Source organism: Rattus norvegicus, chromosome 16, assembly GCF_036323735.1.
Source record: "Rattus norvegicus strain BN/NHsdMcwi chromosome 16, GRCr8, whole genome shotgun sequence".
Classification (NCBI taxonomy): Eukaryota; Metazoa; Chordata; class Mammalia; order Rodentia; family Muridae; genus Rattus; species Rattus norvegicus.
Genome location: NC_086034.1, coordinates 1166733 through 1190860, shown reverse-complemented (window position 1 = coordinate 1190860; position 24128 = coordinate 1166733). Strand labels below are relative to the sequence as shown.

At 52.2% G+C, this 24128-nt stretch overlaps 1 protein-coding gene across 13 annotated transcripts in view; it reads right to left on the bottom strand.

The window, feature by feature from the left end:
* Positions 1-24128, bottom strand: part of Zmiz1 (zinc finger, MIZ-type containing 1) — a 205443-nt gene that overhangs the window by 48565 nt on the left and 132750 nt on the right. The window contains exon 1 of one of the 13 annotated variants that reach the window (XM_039094612.2): positions 11058-11196. The exons of 10 other annotated variants lie outside the window; for them this stretch is intronic. The gene's annotated coding sequence lies outside the window, so the exon portion shown is untranslated. Of the gene's footprint in view, positions 1-9939; positions 10080-10282; positions 10417-11057; positions 11197-24128 lie in introns of those variants that run through there. 2 more of the 13 variants (XM_039094611.2, XM_017600163.3) reach the window with 2 other exon arrangements.

Genomic DNA, 24128 nt, shown 5'->3' with positions numbered 1-24128 from the left:
TTACCAATGGCAGCCTGGGCTGAAGGCCATTCACCTCATTCTGTGGTTTTCCTCACAGCCCAGTACTAGTCTTCTGTGTCCTCTGCTGTCATAATAAAGGCAGCCTGGGCCTTGAGATCATGGGCAATAATTTCAGTTTGTGTATGTAGTGTTCGGGATCAAACTTGAGCATATTGGTCATGAATGAGCACTCTACCAGTGAGCCACATCCCAGCTTTTATTTACTGTTTCTTAAATTTATTGCAAGCAACTATTTCAGGCCATTCTTGAACAGAGAGGGCTGCCCCAGAGCCCCTCTCTTTGGGTTCAGATCCTGAATTTGACCCCGCTTAGTCCTCCTCCAGCTACTCTGTCTATTCTGTACCACCATGGGCCTGGTGTGTATGTGTGCGTGTGTGTGCGTGTGTGTGTGCGTGTGTGTGTGTGTGTGTGTGTGTGCACACGCGCGCACGCGCAGGCCAGGGCATCCATATGGGTCATAATGGATAGAGTGTCATGAGTATCACCTTTTGGGGCCATGGTGTCATTCTCCCCTGAATACATGGGCTCCTAACCAAGTCCCATACTCCAGTAGGCATTCTGTTGCCTGAATTTCCAGTTCTATGGGGCACTATCAGGGAAGAGGAGCTAGAGCATGCAAGGGTCTCTAGCTTTCACTCTTGCTGACAGCCCACACTCCCTGGTTCCACACGCTCCATTAGCTCATGACAATACCTCCTTTTCTGGGGAGAGAGGGCGGCATGGACAGGAAAGTCCCTTCTGGACTCTGAAGAGCTCTAGCAACATCTACTATGTCAGCTTTTCACTGAAGCTTTGGAGGTAGCCAGTGACCTCTGACCTCAACCTGCAGTCAGGAGCTTGAGTCAGTTTTAAGGTAAGGTCACATGGGTGTTGTTCCTCCTTGTGTGTCCTGGGGTAAGAAGACTCAAGGTGAAATGGCGAATTATAGTAGAGAGACCCTTCCACCTGATTGTGATACCTAGGTGATTGTGACCCGAAGGACTGCACTTTGAGGGCTCAGAGACCAGCTTTTTCAGGGTCCTTTAATTCTGGTGCTAAGCAGGAAGAGGAACTGACAAGCCCTCTCTGTTGGATGCTCAGGTGCTCCACTAAGGAAATGAGGAAGGGTAACTGTGATGGCATGCACAGAATCTTCCTATTTCTGGAGATGACAGAAATGACTGTGGGTTCCAGGGAGAAGCCACAGGATTCCCTTTCCTCAGGCCTGAGAGGAGCATATGCAGTTAGATTTCCAAGGATGAGGGAGGCTACCTCAGCCTTTCTTTTTGTTGAAATCACCCTAGCTTGCTAGGCTCCTTGCTCCTGTCCTGAGGGCTACCTCTGGAAACAGGGCCCTTAGAAATACTCTACTGGAATGCATTTCTGTGGGCATGGCTCCAGGTTTGCTAGCACAGGGAAAGGGTTAGCTCATCCTTCTACCACGCACGGTATCTACTGACAACCACAGGAATATCACCCCAGAGCCTCATCTATGATTCAACGTGGAAATGTCATTTACTGGTGTATATGGACACACACATGGTCCAACACACACACCAGAAACCCATGTAATATTAGAGCAACTTGTCCATCTCTCCTCTAGCACGCATCTTCTGCATCAGGCCTATCCCCTTCACCTCCAGATACGAGTTCTGCTCTGCACATCAGAAGCCTTCCAGTCCCACTCGGGGACTTAAAACTCCCATGAGGGCAGAGGCCCCACCCAGAACCTGTTCTTTGTTCATCCACACATTCAAAAACATACTTGCTTGCAGTTCAACTGCCCAGATGCTGAGCACACAAACTTGGATGAGCTACAGTTACAAACTTGGAATACATTGTTGCTGCACAAACCGGGGGAGTACTGAGCAGTAGCAACAGGCAGGTGGAGGGCATATGTATCAGAATGAGCATGACAGAAAGGTCAGGCATCCAGGGTCCCCAGTAGAGTGTTTGGAGACACACTCTGGGCAGGTATGGCTGAGAGCATGGTGCACTACTGACATTTACAAGCTCCAGGTTGTCTGAGTGGGGAACAGCAAAGTTTCAGTTAACAGGACCCAGGACCAGGGAAGCTAGTCTGAGCCGGCCTTTAATAGGGGCTGGGTTTCAAATAGGGAAGAGTCCATGGGGGCACTCCTGAAGGTGGGAGATCCCACAACCTGGGAAGAAAACCCAGAGGTCCAGGGGTGCCCACCAGACAAGAGAAATTTACCTAGGTCATTGAAGACCTTTCTGGAGAGAGCCCAGGACAAAAAGCTGAGAGAATTACCAGGCCCCGATCAACCTGGCCCCGGTGAGACTTGATTCTAGGTCAGATGCGTGGGCTGGAGGAACCTGGTAATGGTGTTTCTTTTGTACCCTAGTCTGCTTGCTGCTCACTGGGCCTTTGGGTGGCAGCAGGACCGGGAGAGAGAGAGAGAGAGAGAGAGAGAGAGAGAGAGAGAGAGAGAGAGAGAGAGACAGAGAGAGAGAGAGAGACAGAGAGAGACAGAGAGAGACAGAGACAGAGACAGAGACAGAGAGATATCCTATGCTGGGTCCACAAGGGAGTAAAGTGGAAGGGCCCTTGGTCCTTCCTACATGCTGACGATGTCTGGGAGCCTCTTCTGTTCCCAGTAACCTCCCTAGTCACTAGAGACCATGACTCTGTGTGGCCCAGTTGGTTGGGCCCAGTTGATGTGTTGGGTGCTGACTTCTGCTGGGGCATTCCTGGGACTGTCTGGAAACACTGGAGGATGGTGGTTGGTAAAAAACAAAAGCAAAATAAAACAAAAAAACAAACACCCACCCCCCTCCAACTGTCCTCAACTCCCTGTAGAGAAACCACAAACCTTTCTCCTGTAAGCACTGGGGGGAGTCCTGAGCTCATGGCAACGGGCCTGGTGAACCCCAGGGCAAGCAAGGCACCCAGGTGTCTCAGGTTCAATGGAAGGCGGGAATTCTGTATGGCTACTAGTCCATGGTGGTGATAAGCAAAGCAACAGTCTCAGAGGAGGAAAACGGAGAGAGGGTACGTGGCTAGGCAGTGAGTCTAGTACCTGGGTAAGAGGCCTCCTCCTGTGGAGAACAGAGAGTGGTATACCTCTAGAAGGAGAGGTTTTATAAAGGTACAGAGACTTGTCACAGAGATAGAAGAGTTAATGGTTCATCAGGACTGACTGGGTTCCCACTGAAAAGCCCATCCTCTTTAGGGATACAGGGTAATCTTGGCATAGCTCAGCTCTCAGACCCTCTGCGTAGGTAACCAGGGGCTTCCAGACTTTGATGGGACACAGATAGATCCCAGAAGGGAATCTCATGTGAAAGATGCCCGAGGGCCTTAGGAACCCCCATGCAGACTCCCGCCCAGCTCCAGCCTCAGGAAGGAAATGAAAGCAGCTGCCAGCACTTGGGTGCTTCCTCCACAGCTGGGGCCTGAGCTGGGGCTTCCCATCCAGTCACCAGTGTCAGTCAGCCCTGCGGCTTTACACCAGGCCAGAAGGCAACAAGAACACCATCACCCCCTCCCCCCAAACACACACACCATTTCGGACTCTCCAGCTACGGTGGCCATTCAGAAGGAAGGGAAGGGCGGCGCGTCTACAGGGCACAGCCAAGATTCTGCTCACAGTGCACAATGGGAAACTGAGACCCAGAGAAGGCTGTAGGCAAGGAGGGTCAAGAGAGAACCCCATCTCTCAGGCTTGGGAGCAGTTACTTTTGGAACTACCGGAGAGATAGGAGTCAAGCTGTCATTTACTGGGCAACTACTATGTCCCAGACACAGAGTTAAACGCTCTACAGCCCTGTGATCTACTGCAGCCTGCCAGGCAGGCAGCACAGATGTTTTATCGATCAGGAAACAAGCTTGAATTAAGTGACTTACCCAAAGTCACCCAGGGAACTACAGATGTGGGTTTCATAATTACTTTCCAACACGGCTTGCGAATACCCTGGGTGACCCTGTTTTAGGAGGCTTACGTGAGGCAGGGTGGTGGTGGTGATGGTGGCGGGGGCAGGCAGGCAGGTTCTATCTTGTGAGTCTGAGGCCCCCCTACAGATCCTACCCTCCACAGACCTCATAAGACATCTTCAAGAGCCCTCGGTGACTTTTAGGCACCACACTGCCCAACAGAACTTCCTTTCTTTCTGGGCTGTTGCTACACACCATTCAATACGGTATCCATCAATAACTTCAAATGGTGGGACTGAGGAGCCGAAAACCCCAAAAGTTCTCATTTTAACTAATACATCTAAACAGCTACATGCTCTGGGCTATGTTGGTTCATGCTTGAGGGCAGCCTGAGCTACATAGTGAGACTGCCTCAAAAAACAATCCCTAAATTAAAAACACAAAACACAACCAAATAGGCGGGGTCGTGTGACAGACCTTGAAAGGTGGGGACCCCAAGAAAGGGCCGACTCCTTAAGCTGTGTACCACAGTGGCATCCTGGCACCCTAAGCTTAGGACAAGAACCTGTGTAAATGCACCTGTATGCTCTGTACAGAGTGATTCTACTAACTTTTTGTTTGTTTTGGACAGGGTCTCTGTAACCTAGGTTGGTATCAAACTCATGGCAATCCCCCTGCCTTCGCAGGATTTCAGGCCTCTCACTTACTCCGTAGATGACCATTTCTGTCATCACCAGCCTGTCTCCTGGGCTGCTCATGTAACACAATAATGAGGCACCCAGTATTGACATCCCTCATATATAACCTCTCTGCCCTCCCAGTCAAGCAAGGTGACACCTGTGGGTATGTGATCCCAAGCTGGCATGTCTAACCTTTTGACACTGTGACATAACACTGTCATTACAAAGCACACACTTGAAAACTGTATAGTTGAATTACACACACACACACACACACACACACACACACACACACACACACAAATTGCAAAAAAATATCTCTTAATGTTTTAAGCAGGTACAATTTTTTTGTTGGGCTTGTGTTCATTCTGCTGTTGTCTTCCGCATCCTGTGCCCATGCTGATGTGTGCTGGGGACCAGAGGTAGCTTCCTGGGTGGTGGCATTTGAGCTGGGCCTAGACCCAGCAGAACTGAGAGATGAAAGCAGGTTCCAACTCTGGTCTGATCTTTGTCTAGTATAGAAGGTGTGAAGAGCTACTTTGTATCGGTGGATCTGATCCTTTATTTACTGTGCCAATTACCAATAAAAAGAAGGCAAAGTGCAGTCTGCTTAGCTTGTGAGCAGAGGCCATAGGCTCAACCTCCAGCACTGCAAAGAGAAGGAAGGAAGGAACAAAGAAAGGAAGGGAGGTTTGGAGGGAGGGAAGGAAGGAGGGAGGGAGGGAAGGAAGGAGGGAGGGAGGGAAGGAATAAGGAAGGAATTAAAGGAGGAAGGGAAAGAGGGAGGAGAAAGGAAGGAAGATGGGGGAAGGAAGGGGGGAAAAGAAGGAAGGGAAGGAAGGAGAAGAGAAAGAATAACAGGCAGGCTCTGGGGGCTGCTGCTTCTTTCCCCTTTGAAAGATGCTGCCCCTCCCATTTTTCAAAGTCCTCCCAAGCATAAGTAGAAATGGAACCAGATGTAGAATGTTCTCTGTATAGGGCGATTCTACTAATCAGAGACAAACTCTTAGGAGACAGACAAGATCCTATAAATCATGAGGTACCCCAGGCTCTGACCCTGGGGACAGGGATTAGATCCTGGGCAGCCAATAGGATGTGAGAAGCCCTGGGGGTTTCTCTTTTACCTGGCCCCATAGCCCCAGCCTTGGGAAAATGCCCTCAGTGCAGTAAAGCTTCCCAGACCTGCTTGGGACCCAAGGAGCTACAGGACCACAAACGGGACCCTATTCTTCCTCTCCTCCTTCTCCTCCCTCTCTCCAGGAGAGTTCAGAGCACAGCCTGGGGAGGTCTGGACAAGTTCCAGCAAGTTCCCAGAGCTCTGGGGGATTCAGAGCACTGCTTTTGACCCTTACCATGACAACTGCAAAACAGGAGCCCTGTGACCAGAGAGGGCTTTCACTTTGCCAGCAGAAGCAAGGGCATTCCCACTGTAGGATGCTAACCTCCCCTCTTCCAGGTCCCGCCTGTAGCTTACAACACCCTTGCTCCTGGGAACTGTAGTTCTAGGAGCCTCCGTGGCTCCAAAACCTTCCACCACTCCCCCACTGTCCTAGGGAATTAATCCTGGGAGGGTTCACAACGAAGCACTTAGCCTGCACTGGAGGCTCTGGTCCACCAATCTCCCATCTACTCCAGTACCACACCTCGATTCACTCACCCACATGGCATTTATTATCCCACTGGCTCATTCTCGGAAGCTTCAGGCTGACCCAGCCCCAGAGTCACTATTTCTTCCTCCCTCCCACAGCTCCACTGTACAGATAGAGCAGTCCTATCAGAACCCTCAGCCCCACCCCTACCCCAAGGTGACTAGTCAAAGGTAAAATTGCCTGCAGATACCATTACTGGAGGGCTGGGCCAGAGGAATTGTGTTTATCCTAAACACTGTCAAGAGTATGTGGGGAGCTCATCCCGCTAAAATCAATCAGAGGGGCTCCATGCCAGCAAAATGCCATCAGAGGCAGGACTATCCTGGACAAGCCCCTCGGGCAGCACCTGCTGTTGCCCTAGGCTAGGCCTCACCTGGAGGCAGGGACAGTAGGCGAATCCACAGTATTATACAGGTCTAGAGTGGGTTTCTAGCAGAAGCAAGGGACACGGCTAGGCTGACTACCATGAGAGGAAAATAACCTGGGCCCCCTCAACTGCCTGGGTGGCCACTGGCAGATAAACCTGTTGGGGTCTGAGAAGGAAGAGGCCAACAAAACCCAGTCCCAGGATTTTCATAAGCATGGACAGGCAAGGCTTAACTCCAAGAATCCTCTTGGAGGGGTCCATTGCCAGTGAGATTCTGAAGAAAAAGGGCACCATGGTAGCCTGTAGGGGTCTTGTTCACAGGACTGTAAACTGAGACTACAAACAAAGCCTCTCTCATCCTTCACATCCCCCTGGATGGGTGTGGAAGACTCTCTCTCTCTCTCTCAGCTGTGCAGAAAGCCAGCAGCCCTTCAGCTAGCCCAGAGCCTAGCCAGGCAGAGAGTACAGTGAGACCCTCTGCTGGGAGGTGGGAGGCTCAGCACATAGGGACACAGCTGCAAGCCACACTGCCTGGCTGGAGTGGGGGATCAGGAAAGAAAGCAGCAGTTCAATTGTTAGCTTCCAGCTCTCAGTGAGGGACCTGTAGAAGACCAGGTAAGGGAAGAGCCTTGCTTCATGCTAGGCCTACCCTGCTATGTATGACCTTGGTTCCTTGTCCCTTGTCCCTAGGTAATGGTTGTTGTCTGTCCTTCCCAGCCTAGAGGTACTGCTCAGGAGCTCCCTGGGAAGCTGCATGTGCTTTGAGGGTGGGGGCCTTGTTTTTCCCTGAGCGAGCTCCCTCGGGAGGCTGCTGCTGTTTAAAGGCCCTGGAGAGGTTCCCAGGCAGCTGGGGCTTGTGGGGAGTGCCAGAGCAAGCATAGCCCAGTGGGTATGCTGTGATACTAGGGGTGGAGGGCCCTGGTGGAGGACAGCAAGGGGGCATGGGGCATTTTGTACCATTTGCCGGGTGTCCAGACTTCCCTTTCCCCCTGGGACTCTCTCTGCTGGTCCTTCTCTCTCTGGGGGTGGCTCCAAGCAAACAGCCTACCTGCCCAGGGATGAGTCCCTTTCCTTGTGGAGAAGTTGGCCCCTCCTGAGGGACCAAAGCCACATCCAGCAAGGTAAACACCTCCCAGGCCCAGAGTACCTTCCCTTCCCCTTCAGCCCTGCCAGCTCAGCACTGCCTGTTCTGAGGACCTTCTGATCAATACATGACTTCACAGAGCCTGATGCCTTGCCGGCACCATGACAGTCCTCAGGGAGGTCGCTTCCGGGACTGCTGCCCATCCATGCCCCCTGGCTGACCTCTGTTGCACAGCAGAGTGCTGGCAACTAGTCCTCCGGCAAAATTTAACCCCGGTATTAATTGGGAGCACTGGCTAGTCTATGCCTGCCCCACACACAGGCTGCCATAACTCCAAAGAACATGGAAAGCCTAATCTAACAGGCTTGCACTGACAGAAGGTGGATTCACCTCAGGTTTTCTAAGTCTCCACCGAGCACCGTCTACTGGAACTTTGTGCCACTAGAAGACGGCTGTTCTATAGTCTAAGCTTTCCAGTAGGGTGGCCACTAGCCTGTGTAGCTATTGAGCGTGAGAAACCGGCTCCAGCCAGGGATGTAGCTCGGTTGATAACAGTGCTTGTCTTGTGTGCAAAAAAGCACTAGTCACAAACCAAACTGGGCCTGGTGACACACGCCTACAACCCCAACACCTGGGAGGAAAAATAAAAGAACTAAATGAATATTACTTTGATTCTTAAATCAGTTGAAACTTAGAAGCAGCCATATTGGATGGCAGTTTTCCACCGAGCTTAACAGCCATTCCTCAGTGGGGGTGACCTAGCAAGCGCCACTCAGAAAGACCGAGGCTGGGCGCTGGTTAACTACGCCCAGGAACTCATTTTAGACTTCCTAGGATCTGCATATGGCTGGCTGGGTGGTGAGTAGGCGCTCAACCCGTGTGGACAGAGATCTTGAAGAGTTTTTCAAGCCTGCCAGAGGGCTCTGCACCTCCACACACACTGAGTATCCACTCATTGCCAAGCATTGTGGGGTGCACCTTGGTAAGGAACCCATCATAAAGTTAAGGTTGTGCTCCAGCAGGACTTATGCTGGCTTCCCCCACTCTCTATTGGTCTGGGCTAAGCACATCATCCTCCCGGCCCCAGCACTCCCCCAGTTGATACAGGGGCTTCTTTCTGGAGTGTGTGGGGCTGTGAGGGCAAGTGTTCATGGCTGAGGGAGACTGTGCAGGGAAGAATAAGAGCAAGCAGCATTAGGAAGCAAGCCTCACACTCTGTGCAGGCGGCTGTTTCCGGTGCAGACTCAGATTCTCACCAAAGCTTCGCCGTTTGGTGGTTTCTCACTAAGGAAGTTTGGGGTAAAAATAGCCCTGAAGGGACTCGATTCCAGCTACTTACAGGGTAGTCACTGCCTGGTTAAGATATAAAAAAAGGAGGAACAGACTTACTATAAGCCATATAGACTTTAAATCTCAATGCATTGTGCAGTGGGAGATGAGCTTTGGATCCAGAGCCCCTGAAATGGAGGAACCTCTCTACACACGATCCAGGTTTCCTGGTGATATGGCCCTGTGCACTCCTTGGCCTGACTTCTAGCCTACACTTCAGGATGGGTTGTTAAAAAATATTGGTACCAATACTTTTGGCAGCTGCTTCACAAAACCTCCCTCTTAGAAAACCACTCGCTATGCCCAGGCCCATTGGCAGTTAAGCCTGATGGTCAAGGGCAGGACACCTGGGCCCCATTGTAAGACCTGGTGCTCTCCTGAAGCCATCTAAGGGCATTATCTGCCCTCCTAGTCTTACTACAGCTGGCGTCCACGGGGACCAGGAACTGGGACTTATCTCTGCATTCGGTACCAACACTAAAGCCATATGCTGGGGACCTCTGGCAGCTGCTTCTTAGCCCCTGCAGTGTTCTGAGAAACCTCTCTGCAAGGTCTTGTAGAGGATTCTCACAGCCTGATGCAGCCCGATGCCAGGTACCCACATCCCCTACAGAGGCCCCCTGGGCCTCTAGTGCAGGCTGACCATCCAATACCACCACCACCACCACCACCACCACCACCACCACCACCACCACCACCACCACCACCACCACCACCACCACCACCACCACCACCACCACCGCCACCGTCACTAGCAGCAGCCTTTTCAGCAAACACTTGTCAGAACTCTGCTGTGCACCCTGGAGCCATACAAGCCTCCAGGTCTCTCCAGCATCAAGGATTCATTCTGACAAAGGAGTAGCTTTAAGTTAAATCCCTTAGCCACTGCCTCTAACCAGTGGGGTAGTTCTTATTTTTTTGCAGGGGGAACCTACCAGAGATGGAGCCTTGTAAAATGTCTGCTGGGGAATCAACACTTCACCTTTAGGAAAGAGGCGTGGGGAACACTCTGTCTGGTCCCCCACCCACACTCGCATCCAGAGGAGGAACCAAGGGTGAACCAAGGAACCTCTGTGGGTGAACAAAATGGGCCTGGTGCACGCTGAAGCCACTCTTACAGCCAAGCCTCAGGCAGACACCATGCAGCACACCGTGCTACCCACAATGCACCGGCTCTCCTCTGTCACACACATGCACACACACTCACCCCTGCACCGGGAGGGAGCCGGGGCCCGGCCCGCGGGCGCCCCGCGCCGACCCCTCCAGCCCCACACTCACCTAGAAGTTGCACAGTCCGCGGTCCCGCCCTGGCGCCCCCGGAGGCTGGAGCCCAGCTCGCGGCGGCCGCAGCGAGCGACTCCGGGCAGGGATCAGCCGGCGCCGAACAAAGGCTGTGAGCAGGCAGCGGGCGCCGCCTGCATCCCCGCTCCGCGCCGGGGCGGCGGCAGCGGCGGCGGCGCGGGGGCCCCGGGCGGCTCCGGCGCCCGCTCGCTGCGCGCTGCCCGCTCCGAGGGCGCTCCGGCTCCCGCGCTCCCGCTCGCTGCCGTCCGCCACCGCCGCCGCTGTCCGGCTACCGCACCGCACACATCAATTATTCATCGCCCGTCTCCAGCTTCCCGGGCAAAGCCAATCACAGGCGGAGGTTCCGCTAATGGGGCCGCCGCCGCCGCCGAGGAGGCAGCCAGCCGCGCGCCCGGGCGCAAGCGACAGCCCTTCGGGGACGGGGACGGGGACCGGGGGCGCGCGGGGGGGCGGGGGCGCACTGGGCGCGCAGGAGAAACTTCCCACGGCCGGCTGCGCTGCGCCGCGCTCCCGGACCCCGCGGGCGTGACCACCCAGCCTGCGTGCCGCCGCGTGGGGCCGGGGGCTCCGGGGAAGCCGGGCGCGCGGCGACGGGGGGGAGGGGAGGGAGGAGGAGCGCGGGAGGACGATGAAAGGCGAGCGGCCCTGTGTCGGCGTCTCCGGGGAGCCCTCCCCGCCCCGCGAGCCGGGCGCCCGCACCCCCGCCCCGCAGCCCGCAGCCCGCAGCCCGCAGCCCGCAGCCCGCACTCACTCGCGTGCGCAGCCCGCCAGCCCAGCCACTTCACTGCGAGGGACTAGTGACTGGGGATCGGAGGCAGCTCACATTTCAAACTTGCACGCAGGGGTGGTGCTGGTGCACGCCGCCGCTAGAGCGAACGCACGACCCGACGAGTGCAGCTCCAGCCTCCGGGCGGGGGCGGCGACCAGGCCCCTCTCCCTCCCCCGCCCGGGCAATTAATTGGAAGCAACACTTGTGAGAGTGGGGCTCCTGGCGCGCTGTCGCCCGAGGGGGCCTCTGGGAAGGCGCTGGCGGTGGTTGACTCCGGGTGCCTTTCGCCCCCGAATCTTCCCAAGTGGTCATGCTAATGAGGGTCCTTAGCGGGGCCCCGGTGGCCTCTGTCGGGTAAGGGGCGGGGCAGGCTGGGGACATCCAGTTACAACCAGGGTTTAAAAGGGATTTCTGGACGGGTTAGAGGGGACGGAGATCAGGAGCTTGACATCTTTTTTTCCTCCCTCCATAGGGGTTCCCTGTAGGCCCTGGCATTCCTCGAACGCCGGGTCCAGGGTAGGTGGACTGGCGCACGTACGCTCTGGTTTTCCGACTTTGGGGAGTTCCTGTGCTCCGCAGCCAGCGGCAGGAGGGAAATCGGAGGCGGCAGTTGTGCACAGCCCCGCCCCTGCTCCCGGTGCTGCTGTCTTCCTGACTCTGCATCCTGTGGTGGCCGCGGCCTCTTCCTTCCAGCCAGTAGTGGTAGGGGCTCCAGGCTTTCAACCTATGCTTGTCCCTCCCATTCCTCTGCCCCATAGGCACCGCTGGAAACCCATTAGTTGTCCAGCCCAAAGAGGTCGGCTCCCCTCCCTCCTTTTAGGGTTCTACCCACCTAGATCACTCACTAGGGAGAGACTGTTTTATCGCACCCCCCCAAGACCCGCCCACTCACCAGTGAAAGTTGTTTGAATGAGCTCCTAACTGCCTCAATTAGTAAAGTAGGAAAGGCAGGTCACTCACCCTCAAGAAAGACAGCCAAGAGCGGCTTTAAACTCTCTGCATTTGATAGGGATCTCACCAGCTTGGGGGAACTGACCCCTTTCGCCTTTGAGGGTCCTTCTTATGGCACACGCTCCTCCAGTATGAGTTCCTGACTTGCGCCCTCAGCGTTTCTGATTGACTTGCTGAGGGCCGCAGAAGTGGCAAGACAAATCACTTATCTAGATACTAGGCTCTTGCTCCTTGTTTGACAGAAGTCGTTAGCAGGCTCTAATCCCACCCACTGCCACTTGAAATATCACTTTTGGGATGGCATTTGGAAATGCAGTTGTCATGGGCTTTCCCTCCCAGGAGCTCACTAAATGGATTAATTCCTACTTTATAACTGGCTTTCTTTTTGCACAAGAACCAGCTTCTGCAAGTGAAATTAATTGGCATCTCCTTCCTGGAGGAACCTTGGGGCAGTGCTGGGGGATGAACTGTGCACACATTTCAGGGGGTTCACTTTCACCTCCTCCTGTATTCTAATGGCTTCTTTGAACACATTCGTTTACTCAGTGGGAGATTTATTGAGACCCTGGCCCTCCAAACATCCCCACAGAGTTTGGGGGCTCCAAGAAACTATGTGAAGACTCTTCCACTGCTCAGCATAGCCAGTTGACAGGGCAGGACACTTTGGCCCACATTTCAGAAGCAAGCATGGAGACATATGTACCTAAGACCTACTTTGTGGTGTCAGGCTGACCTAACAATATCAGGGCTCAAGTCTCCATTAACCAGAATCCAAGCACTAAATAACCAGAAAGCCCCCACCCCTAAAGTTTTGTACAATGACAGTTTACAATTCTCATCTGATTCTTAGGGCCTTTTCAGCTGCCAAGGGCTTACACACACACAGTAGCAGAAAGAACTAACTTTGCAAAGATAATCCTGGGGCAGGAGAGATGGCTCAGAGGTTAAAAGAGGTTTATTGCTCTTGCAGAAGACCAGAATTCTGTTCTCAGTACCCACATGGCAGCTCACCATCATCTGAAACTCCAGTTTTAGGGAAATCCAACAACCTCTTCTAGTCCGAGGGCACCGGGCACACAAGTGGAACATGGACATACAAGCTGGCAAACATATTCACACATTACACACACACACACACACACACACACACACACACACACACACACACACTATACATATTTTGAAGAAAGATAATTCCTGCAGGTTGAGTGAAAATTCAGGCTGGAACTGAGCAAAGTTTACACCTTAGGGGCGGGAACTTGGTGAAACCCTTTAGAAATTATAGACAGCTTCCAGTCGTTTAGCCTCCTACTTCCTCTTAGTTCTCCTAGGGACCCACTTCTGAAGCACCAGAGGATAGAATTAATATGCAAGATTCAGGGTTTTCCAAGGTAACCCAAAAAGTAAATACTCTTCACTAGCATATTTACATACTTAAGAAAACAAATTGTTTTCAAGCACCCATTCATCAGTCCAAACTGGCCCCTTTCACTTGCTAATTTCTAGGCTCTCTTCTCTGGAATCAAATCCCTCAAGGCCCTCATGGTTAGCAGCCTTTTTAGGATTGCGGCTTGGAGTCTACAGAAATGCCGGCACTCCACACACTGTCTTCTTTAGAAGGGCTTTCCCTGACTTACTCCAAGTTCCACATCTCTAACTTCCAAAGACTTGCTCAAAAGCTCGGGGCCCACAGCCACTGCTCCAACCCCACCCCACCCCACCCCGCCGCGCTCGCCTTGATAAGGATCTACAAAAAGAGGCCGCAGACAAAGGCATCCTACGACTCCACTCACTGACGCTCAGCAGCTCTCTGAGTGACCTCCGCAAGCCCCCACACCCGCCTCCCCCGGACCACGGGGGGGGGGGTGACTTGAGAGGAAGAAAAAAGCAAGAAGAAAGAAAAGGCGAGCTGTAGCCCCATGCTGTGGCTCCTTGATGAATGTCCGCCAGGCTCCGGAGGCCTGACGAAGGATCAATAGCGGGTGGCTTTTCTCGCGGGGTCTGAACTCCTGTCGTGGGCCTTAGTGAAGAGGAGCCGCCAATAAATACAGTGCTGTGGCATGGTTGGCTGGCTCCGGTGTGGGCTTTATCCTACGGTGCGCCAGTCAGTGGGGAGCCCGCCCTCTGCAGGACCCGCTAGAGAGGAGGGGTGGGAAGGGAGATTATGTAGCCAGAACATCACAGTCCCAAGCTTGGGTCAAAGGAGGGACTTCCTCCAGCTCATCGATGAGCTAGAATCAGTTCCAATAAGAAAAGGAACCAAGGCATCTACCTGGGATGCATGTGACCCGGATTTCAAAGGTGGTTCCAAGCTGGGTCACCTCCCTCTTACAGCTTTGCTTTTTTTTTTTTTTTTTTTTTTTTTTTGGTAGTGGGAGGCCTAGGGGCCCAAAGGTCATTAGAAAGTTAGGAAGGAAGACAGGCAGGCAGGCAGGCAAGCAAGCTAAGTGGGCAGGCAGGCCTGTCATGCACAAGCCAAACTCCCAAGACCAGGGAAGGCAGATCAATGAACCTTGATGTGGCTCAGATTCTGGGCATTGGGTTCTGAGACCCAGGGAAGGAGCAGACTTCTAACTCAGGCAGTTTGCTGATTCGGCAGGAATGACCAAGGATTCTGAGGACCTAGAGAGATGTCACTGCTGTGTACTCAGGCACTCAGTGGGAAGGTGAACAGGGAGATTCCCAAGTGGATGTGCACCTGGAGCACGGAGAAGATCAAGAGGGGACAGAAAGGAATGTTGTTCTGGATCACCCATAAAGAGACTGGGTCACAGGGCACCAGGCACACAGACAACTAAGGATCAAATGACAGCACTGAGTGTGAGTCACCTCCTGGGCTCTGCCTCTAGGAACCACCGATCCTGACGCTCTGTCTCCTTTTGCATGGTCAGGACATAAAGGACACATCCTTGTAGGATGATGTTTCCTCTGCCGTTCTCCTTCCTGAGCACTGTCGAGTCCTTCTTAATCTTGAAGATGAAAGGCACAGGTAAGGTTTGACCAATATGGGAGCCTAGAAGTTCGCCTATACCAGGGACACAGTGCAGGGTACCAGGCCTGGCTCCCCCTCTATTCTTAGACATGGCCATTGAATGCTTGCTGGATGCTTGTAGGTTTCAGCACGTCCTGAGCACTAACTTATAGCATCCTTACTGCCCTGGATCGGGAGTTATTATCTACCACATGGAAGGTAGAATGGTCATAAGCTGGCCAGGAGAAGTTTGGGAAGCATCTAAGCTACTTCTAACCTTGATACATCCTTAACATGCTACACATTAAACTGTCTGGCATGAGATGCCTAGACTCAGCACTGATGGTGCCTACCCTGGGCCACAGAGCCAGCATAGTGTGCAGAACTCTTACATTGCTCCTAGAGTTTCTCTTTTTAAAGCCCAACGTTTGTATATTTGGCCTACTTGCTGTTGACAGGGGTGGCTCCACCTGAGATAACACGGGAAGGAGACCTCATTAGCTCCCTCCTCCCATCATAGTATCCCCTGCCCCTTCCTGGAATCACCCCACCTCCTCACCCACCCCCCACACCCAGCATGGCTCCTCAGCCCAGACCAGGCAGCCTTCTCAGAACCCTGCATTTGGCTTCTGCCCAAATCCTATAATCATTTCATTTTGAAAATAACACCAGCTCCTGTCCCTCACCTCCACTCAGCATGTCCAAGAAACCCTACAATTTCCAGGTTATTGGAGATCCAGGAAAGCTTTCTGCAGGGCTGGAAGTGGTGGGGAAGTAAGGTGGGGATTTAGGAGCAAGCTCAGAATGGCTCCACCAGTCTTAGGGAACTGCTTGCCTTGCCCCCTACCTGCTCAGCTGGCAAGGGGGCCAGACTCAGGCTCTGTACCCATGAGGGTTCCTCAACAGGATTGATGCCGCTGGGAAAGCTAACCTGCCAGGGTGGGAGCTGCCTGGAGGGGAAGCAAGAAGCCAGTTGCTGTGCTCCTGGACTCCCTGAGGCACTCAGGAGGCAGAGGTTTAAGAGTTGAGCACTGGACATGCTAGCCAGGCTTTCAGAGTCTACTGGACACCCTCTTCAAGCGGGTGAGACCACCCAATGGCAGGTCCTAGTGAAAACCCAAGAAGACAGTTAAGACAGATTGAGAAGTCATGGTATTGGGGTGAACTGTATGCTTCCCCAAAGGCTGAAGTCCCCAGGACCTGTGAAGGAAACCCTATTTAGAAACAGACTTTGCCGAAGATGGAGTTAAGATGAGGTCATGAGTGTGGGCCCTGGTCCAGCATGGCTAGTGTCCTTGAGAACATTTGGGACATTTGGATACAACAAGCAGACATGTGTACCCTCTTCAAGGAGGAGTGGGAAGGGCCATGGAGGCGTCAGAAGCTGCAGTGGTTTCGTAAAACCAGCTAAGGCACTTCCAGCAGCTTGGAGGGCCCTCCTTCCCTGGCACTTACATAGGGGCTTGACAGGCCCCACATGTTGGTGGTCTTGGGTCTTCTGGTCCCCTCAAACTATGAGACAGTTAATGCACACCATTGTGGTACATGGCTTTGGGGCCTTTGGCTGCTGGGAAAACTAACCTGAGGTGATCCCTTTGAAATCTAAGTCACAGCCCACTGTGATTCCAGAGGTTCTAGCTGACTCAGTCCTGACTATGGCTCATGAGGTGGGTCCCAGGCCCTGTGGCCAGTCATTGCTCTACACCTTTCTCTTCCTGGTGCCTCTGTTGACCTTCCAGATGCTGCAGCCTCCAGATGCCCTCCTGCTTCAGACTCCAGAGTTTTCTATCCTGACTTTGCTACCTCTTGCAGGTTCTCTCTTCCCTGGAGGACCTTCCTCAACCACACTGTCCCACACTACGATCCTTCTCGCCTCACCCTGTGTTTCTTTTCTATCTTAGCTTTGTCACTCTGATGTTTCAAGTATTTATTTTGTTTGATTCTGTCTCTCTGGCTAAAAGGCAAGTTCTTTGTCAACTGGGACTGTTGTCTGGTACGAGTTGTTTGGACAGTATCTAGAACATGCTCTACGAGATGCTTAATAAATAGTTTCTGTACAAAGGAAACAGAACAGCTGCCTGAATTAATGAGGGAGTGAAGAAATGAACCAGTGTACGCTGACTAATCACAGGCTCCAGAGATCCGCATGTCCTAGCTACCTGTGCCTGCCTATCCAGGGACTGGGTTGCCAGCCTGCTGTTTGGCAGAATACAAGCTGTTTCCCGGGGAGGAAGTCTGTTTGAACAGGAAGCTCAGACTGGCCAACAAAAAGGGCCGGAAAGTAGTGGATACATGCCACAGGAGTCAGGCCTCTAATGAATCTTTTCCCATTGCTAGAGTTGCTTTTGAAGGGGTGGGTACAGAGGCAGTTGAGCCGTCCATGCCACAGCAGTCCTGGGAGGTTTATTGCGTCTCCCAGGACACAGACCTGATGAAGGTTTCCAGATGGCTCCAGGTCTAGACCCACATAAGTTCTTTGGAGCTGGAAATGCAATTTCCTTTCCTGCCAGAGTAGTCTGTCTGTCTGCTGTCTGTCTGCTTGTGTTACTGAACACTTCCCAGTCTATGAGAGGCAGCCTGAGGGATATAACCTACTTTGCACAGGACAAAAGTAAGGTTCGGATAGGGAAAGGACTTGATGTTACAATGAGCACTGGTCAGGCTGGGGATCAGGCAAGGCTGCAACCTAGGTCAGCAACTTACCTTTCTAAATGAGGAAGCAGAAGCTCAGAGAGGTTCAGGGGCTGCTTTCTATCTCACAGCAAGTTAGCAGCCAGGGGAAGTTCTGCAGCCTTGAGTCATCTTTCCTAGCCCTGCGCTTTTTGCAAGACCATGAAGAGGGCAGGGGACTTCCTGGGCATGATGGTGACTTGTCATCTAGGTGTGTAAGTTGAGGATGGCAATGGGGTGGGGTTGTGGGACTAGAAGTGGGGACAATAAGGACCTGTCCTTTAGGCTTAGTTTTTGAAGGCCTTGCTGGTTGGGGTGCAAGAGAAGGAGAGAGCAGCAGTGATCTGAGTATGGGAGCATGCCCTGACACCTCAGTGTTCCATTCAGAAGTTTCAGAACTCTGTAGGCCCATGAGCTTTGCCAGGAATCTGTACCTAGTGCCATCCTTCCCATTTCTCCCTGTCTGGAGTGAGAAGGGGCTGCCTATTTCTTACCAGTCCCATTTCCCACAGCGGTTCAGGTGAGCCAGCAAACAGCTTCTTCCTCTCCCCAGTGTGATCCCAGATGTCCCCCACCTCCAGAGGTTCTGGACGTGAGCAGACAGGCCATGCAGGAATGTCTGTCTGGGCAAAATCTGAAGGTGGCCGCCAGGGCAGGGCAAGGAGTAGGAGGCTTGATGTTGAAATCAGGCTCCTTGGAGCTGAGCTCAGCCAAGCAGCAGATGTCTGACAGGGAGAAAACTCTGTGGACCTGCTGGGGGACCAAGGGCAGGTCACCATCCTTCTCTGGGTCTTGGTTTCTTTCCACCACCAGTGAATTAGCTAGTGTGGATTCTGTACCTCTCTTATTAGGACACCGGCTTTCCTAAGTCTGGCTGGGAAAGCCCCAAGAAGGAAAGCAGTCAGCCCATTGGGGTGACCTTGCTCATCTTCTGGGAAGGTGGCACCGGGCCAGGCAAGAGACCCTCATTACACATCATGCTGCAAAGACCAAGAAGCCACCTCTAAATAGAAGACATACCATACTTCTTTGCCTTTTTGTCTCCTGGAGCTATTACCAAGGCTCTAATTCTCTTAGACTAGGTACTCCATAAAGGCAGGAGCTCTGTTTTGTTCACTGCTGCATTCCTGATGAATCTGTGCCTGGACCAAGACAGGTGCTGGACAAATGCTCATTGGATGACTAATGGAGAGCTACCAACTTATTGGCTTACTGGTAGAATTTCAGTTCTACCCTTTACTGTCTATATTCTATGACTGTCCTATAAATGACGTGTTATCATTTTTAGAATTAAAAATGCATAATCAATGTCCATTTTAATTAATAGAACCTAAAGGAAAGACCCCTCCTTTTCTGAAAAGAGCTATATACCATATTCAGAACCAGGAACTTGGGTATCAGGGATGAAACAATTTCTCCACACCAGCTGAGTTTCAGAGGCCTGGCATATTGGCGGCCCAGGGTGAGGTGTAGCCAGGTAAGATGCTGGAGAGCTGCCCTCTATCCTTCCCAGCTACCACCCCAGTACAGCCTTGTTCCCATCCCTAAACTGTGTTTTCTGCCTCTGGTCCTAGCTTGCTCTTACTGGCTAAGGCTTCTAAAAGGCAAAGCTGACCATGTCACCCTTCTAAACATTGAGCTTGCTTTCTATGGTAGCCAGGACTAAGTTCCAAGGTCTAGCTTCTTAGACTGGCACTCATGGCCTTAGATGATGTTGGCCTTGGCTTTTGTCTGGTGCTTGCTGTGGGACCTGTTCATATGGGCTCAAGTTTACCCCTTTATTAGTGTCACTGCTCTCCCCACATGCTAGTTGATGTGCTGGGCAGCAGCTGGTGCCAACATGGAGGTGGATAGGTCACGCAGGAGTAGGGGGCTGTGGAGACTCTCAGCCTCTGTCTACCAAGCTCTGGGATGTTCCAGGGGTAGAGGAACAATGAGTCCCTGCCAGTAGCCCAGGCTGTCAAAGAGGCCTCATCTCTGGACCACTGTGGTCTGGGGATGCTATTGTCTAGGCGCTGTGTCCCTCTAGAATGTGTGTGTCCCACTAGAAATCTGCTATCTAGCACGAGACTATGAAGAGGCGAGAGGTGAGAGGTGAGAGGTGAGAAGTAGAAGGTGAGAAGGTCCTGAGGCTACACCCTCAGGAAGGAGTTGATTTCCCAGATGAAGTGGCTTGAGGAAGCACTGTCATTCCTCCTATCAAGAAAGGATGCAGGAAGAAGATGCTAGCAGATATCAGAGGACCTCACCAGGCCCATATCAGCTGGCACTTTGATCTTGGACTTGCCAGCCTCTGTGCTGTAAGCTGTAGATTTCTGTTGTCTATAATGTGCTCAGGTCGAAGTGTTTTGTGGTAGCATGTTACGCACCGCCTGCTCTCTGCTTCGGTTTACTCAGAGGGCATGTGCAGTGTGGCAGCCCTGGGATCCAAGCCACTGCTGTTGAATGCTCTGGAGCAATGAGAGCCCACACCCGCCTCAGGTTCCAGACAGACCTGGGAGCATGGTATGTAATTGAATTTGGCCTAATTAACTCATTGAGCCGAGGAACAACCATTGCTGACAGAGCCCTGGGTGTCATGGGTGGCTGGAAATCAGGAGCCAAGAGAGAGCACCAGATCCTCCAGACAACCACATCCTCAGAACCCTTAACTCCTCAGGTGCTAGGAGCCCCAGAGGTAGGTGACTGATCCTGTCATACCAAAGATGTTCGAGGCTCTGGGTGATACAGTGACGAGATTGGAACCCTCACTCTTTGTGCTCAGGGCCCCTTGCCCATATGCTCCCCTCTGCCTGGGATGTTGTTCTCATTCTCCTCTTACTTGGGGACATCCGAGGTAGGGTGACATTCTCAAGCAAGCCTTCCTACGTTCTCAGCCATGAGCTAGCTGCCTTCACTGTCCTTTGAAGAGGCATCATTAGAGATCTTGCTGGAGATGTTCTCAGCCCATAGTGTTCTGTGTCCAGCACAGGGTCAGGCACAGAGGCCTGTAAGGGTGGAGGAGACCCCACTTCAAGGCCAAGAGCTCAGGGCTTCAGATATGAGCCCTCAACTTGAGGCGATGAAGACAAGGCTCAGGGTCTTATATTTGCAAAGAAAGCCAGAACTGTATGGGTCTGGGCCTGCCTCAGCTTCCATGCCCACTCCCTGAGGTCAAGTGAAAGAACAGGCTGATTTAAGTGGAGACTGCATCATCCAAGGCAACTGATATATAGGTTTGGGTCAGGAGATCTGAGCCAGTGGCCCACTTATCTCGGTCGGGAAGCGGCACTCCTGCCTATTTCAACCTCCCTCTTCTAGGCATCCCTCTTCCTCCTTCAGGGACACAGCCTGAGCTGAGACTCCAGTGTGCCTGGGTGTGAGTTCTAGTCCTGCCATTTACTACTTAGGGATGTCCAGCAGGTCACTCATCTCCCTGAGTCCCAGCTTAAGATTTTTGTAAGGAGCAAAGGGGAGAATGCGTGCGCCGTGTTTGCCCAGCGTCCACAGCACGCGGAAGAGTCAATACATCTGCTCCCTAGCTGCTTAGTGCATAGGCTGACCAGTCCCTGTCTGAAGTGCCTGGCACCAGAGGTATCTCAGAATTTCTAGGTTTAGGAGACAGTAAAATAGGTGCATAGACGTATCCTGGGAAGGGGACCTAAGTATCAGTAAATTAATTTCCGAATCACAGGCACCTTATGTGCAAATAGTCTGAAGGAGGAATTTAATAACAGTGTGCTCGTTGTTAAAAATTTAAAGACAGGGGTTTATATAGATCTGGCTAACCTCGGGGTATAGCTGAGAATGACTCTTTGTATTCCTAATTTTCCTATCTCTACTGGCCGAGTGTCAGGATGGCAGGTGTGTGCCACCAAGTTTGGTTTTATGAAGTTCAAACCCAGGGCTTTGTGCATGCCAGGCACGTATTCTACCAACCAAACTACATCCCTGATCCTGCACTGGGTTTTGACTGTGACCCGTCTCATGGAGTTGGGAGTGGAATTTTCCATCCTGAGCATCAACAGTGAGGCACGGTGTTGAAGACTGTAATTCCAGGATTTGGGAAAGTGGTACTAGGAGGACCAGTAGGAGTTATGAGGCCAGCCTGGATTATATGAAATCTTGACTTAAAAAAACTTTAAAAGCAGATAAGCAACTCCCTTAAAGGATTGTTAAAGGGGCAGGAAGAAAAATAGTGACAGCCATTATGGTGTCAGTTTGGTCCTTCAAGGGTCAGGGATGCTGGTCAGACTATGGTTCACTCTGTGCTGGTCTCTTCTCAGATCAGAAAGGAGTTGGGCCAGTGACCCTCACAAACTCTTTGAACTCCAACGCTCACGTCAGAGAGTAACAGAAGCAAAGAAACCCAAGGCCAACAAGTACACTCAGTATGTCATCTCCAGCAAGACACCGCTCTCCTGCCCAACCTACTTGCCACTCAGGGCCTCCTCTCTCACAGGGGAGTCTTGCTGGTGGGTGGAGAGCAGTGTCCTGTACCTGCTCTGTCTTGGTCAAAGAACAGAGTACTCCTACAGAATCCCATTTGATCTTCTATAAAAACAACCCACAGGAGGAGGGGTCATAGTATATTAATTATACTATATTAATTATATTATATTATATATTATATTAGAGGAGATGCAGGGTGGTGATGTTAAGTCTTCTAAAGATGCACAGCAGCAAGGACTGGGGCTGTGTGCCCTGGCACAATGTGTGCTTAGTAAGTTTGATGCTCTAGGTTTGAACTTCTGCACCAGTAAGTAGATGGATATAGTTACATCTCAAAAGCAGGCAAGCAGACGCCAAGCCTAGGGCAGCAGCACTGCTATGAGATTTCCCTCGGGTGGACCCTCCTTGTCCTACCCTTGCTACTCAAGTTTAAGTCCAGTGGCTGCACACTGCTCACCAAGAATCAACCTTCAACTTCATTGGAGTGGCCAGGACATGGCCTTAGATAATAGATGGCTGACAACAAGAGAAATGCCCGCCTCCTTGTAGAATCTGAAGTCCTAGCAGTTCTGGTGGTTGTGTGTGTGTGTGTGTGTGTGTGTGTGTGTGTGTGTGTGTGTGTGTGTGTTATGTACGGTACCCTGTTGCTCACTGCACAAGGATACCCATTTCAGGGGCTGGTGTTCTGATCTTCAGCGCACTTCTGGAACCTTCACTTGAGATGCCATCTTTGGGTTACTTGCTTGCCTTAGTAGCAGGAATTCCACATATAGCTAAGGAGTGCTTCCCTTTCAAGGGAAGAGATTGGGATGAAATGCTTAAAACTAACTGTGGTCCAATGTGGCCTCCAAATGCTGGGGCTCAGCATCCTGCTTCCATATTCTAAGGGATAGCCTCTCTTCTCTTTTCCTCCATGCGTCATAGGAAAAGCCAGACACGCAGGCTAGCCTCAGAAGGGAGACACTCGAATCTCTCTCCAGGAATCACAAAGTTGCCTCTGTTCACACAAGGGGACTCAAGGATGCCTGGACATCCTCACACCCTGGCCTCTGGGATTCCAAACATCTGGGGCACATGTGAGAGGGGGATGAGGGCCATGAAGAAAAGCAAGGAAATAGGACTACATGCTAGCTATGATACTATGGTTGAGGGCGTTCAGGAACAGGCAGAGCTAAACAGCAGTGGGCTTCCCAAGGGTTACGCCTCAGTCAGAGAACAGATGCGATGGTGACTTCAAGGTGGGGCATAGCTGAGCCAATAAGGCCAAAGTGGCAGAGAGCTGAGTCCTGGGAGTTGCAGGACAAAGAAGACAAAGAAGATGAGATTAAGATGGGAGGGCAGAGGTGGAAAAGGAAATAGAGAAGAAAAGAGGAAGGGGCATGGAGAGGAGGAGGGACGGAGGGAGGGAGGGACAGGGAGAGAGAGGAGGGTTCTCTTGGAAGCCCCAGGATCCAGGAAATGGAGCCTCCCCTGGCAACTCCAACATGAGAGTAGCATACCCAGAGGATGTAGTCACCTAGTTTTGTCTTGACCCAGCCCGTCTCCAGCCACTTGACCCTGAGCATTGGACTTCACTCCTGTGAGCTTCAGTTTCCTTATCCAGAAAAGGGAAGCATTGCATTGTGAGCTGCTACAGCGGAATGGTGGACGGCTGTGCTTTCCCCTCCCCACAACCATCTCATGCATGCCCTTTGGTGCCGACCTAGTCCAGGTTAGCTTCTCGATGGCTGGCTGGCTGGCAGGAGCTTCTACATGGCCCCTAACTCTATCCTACCCAGGCCATGTGGCTCTCCTGGCATTGTATCCCTCCTAAGCGTGTTCCCGCCTCATCCCGGTGTGTGAGCTCTTCGAAGGTGCAGACAACGACAGGGCACACGGGTGCTTACATTGCAGGGGTGAATTCGGCTTATTTTTTTTTCGGCAGCAAGTTTCTGCTGACTATAATTACGAGGCAGTTTGAAAGGCAGGCTCCTAGTAATTCCTGTTTCCTGACAGAGACAATAGTCTCTCTTCATTCCAAACAGGTGAGA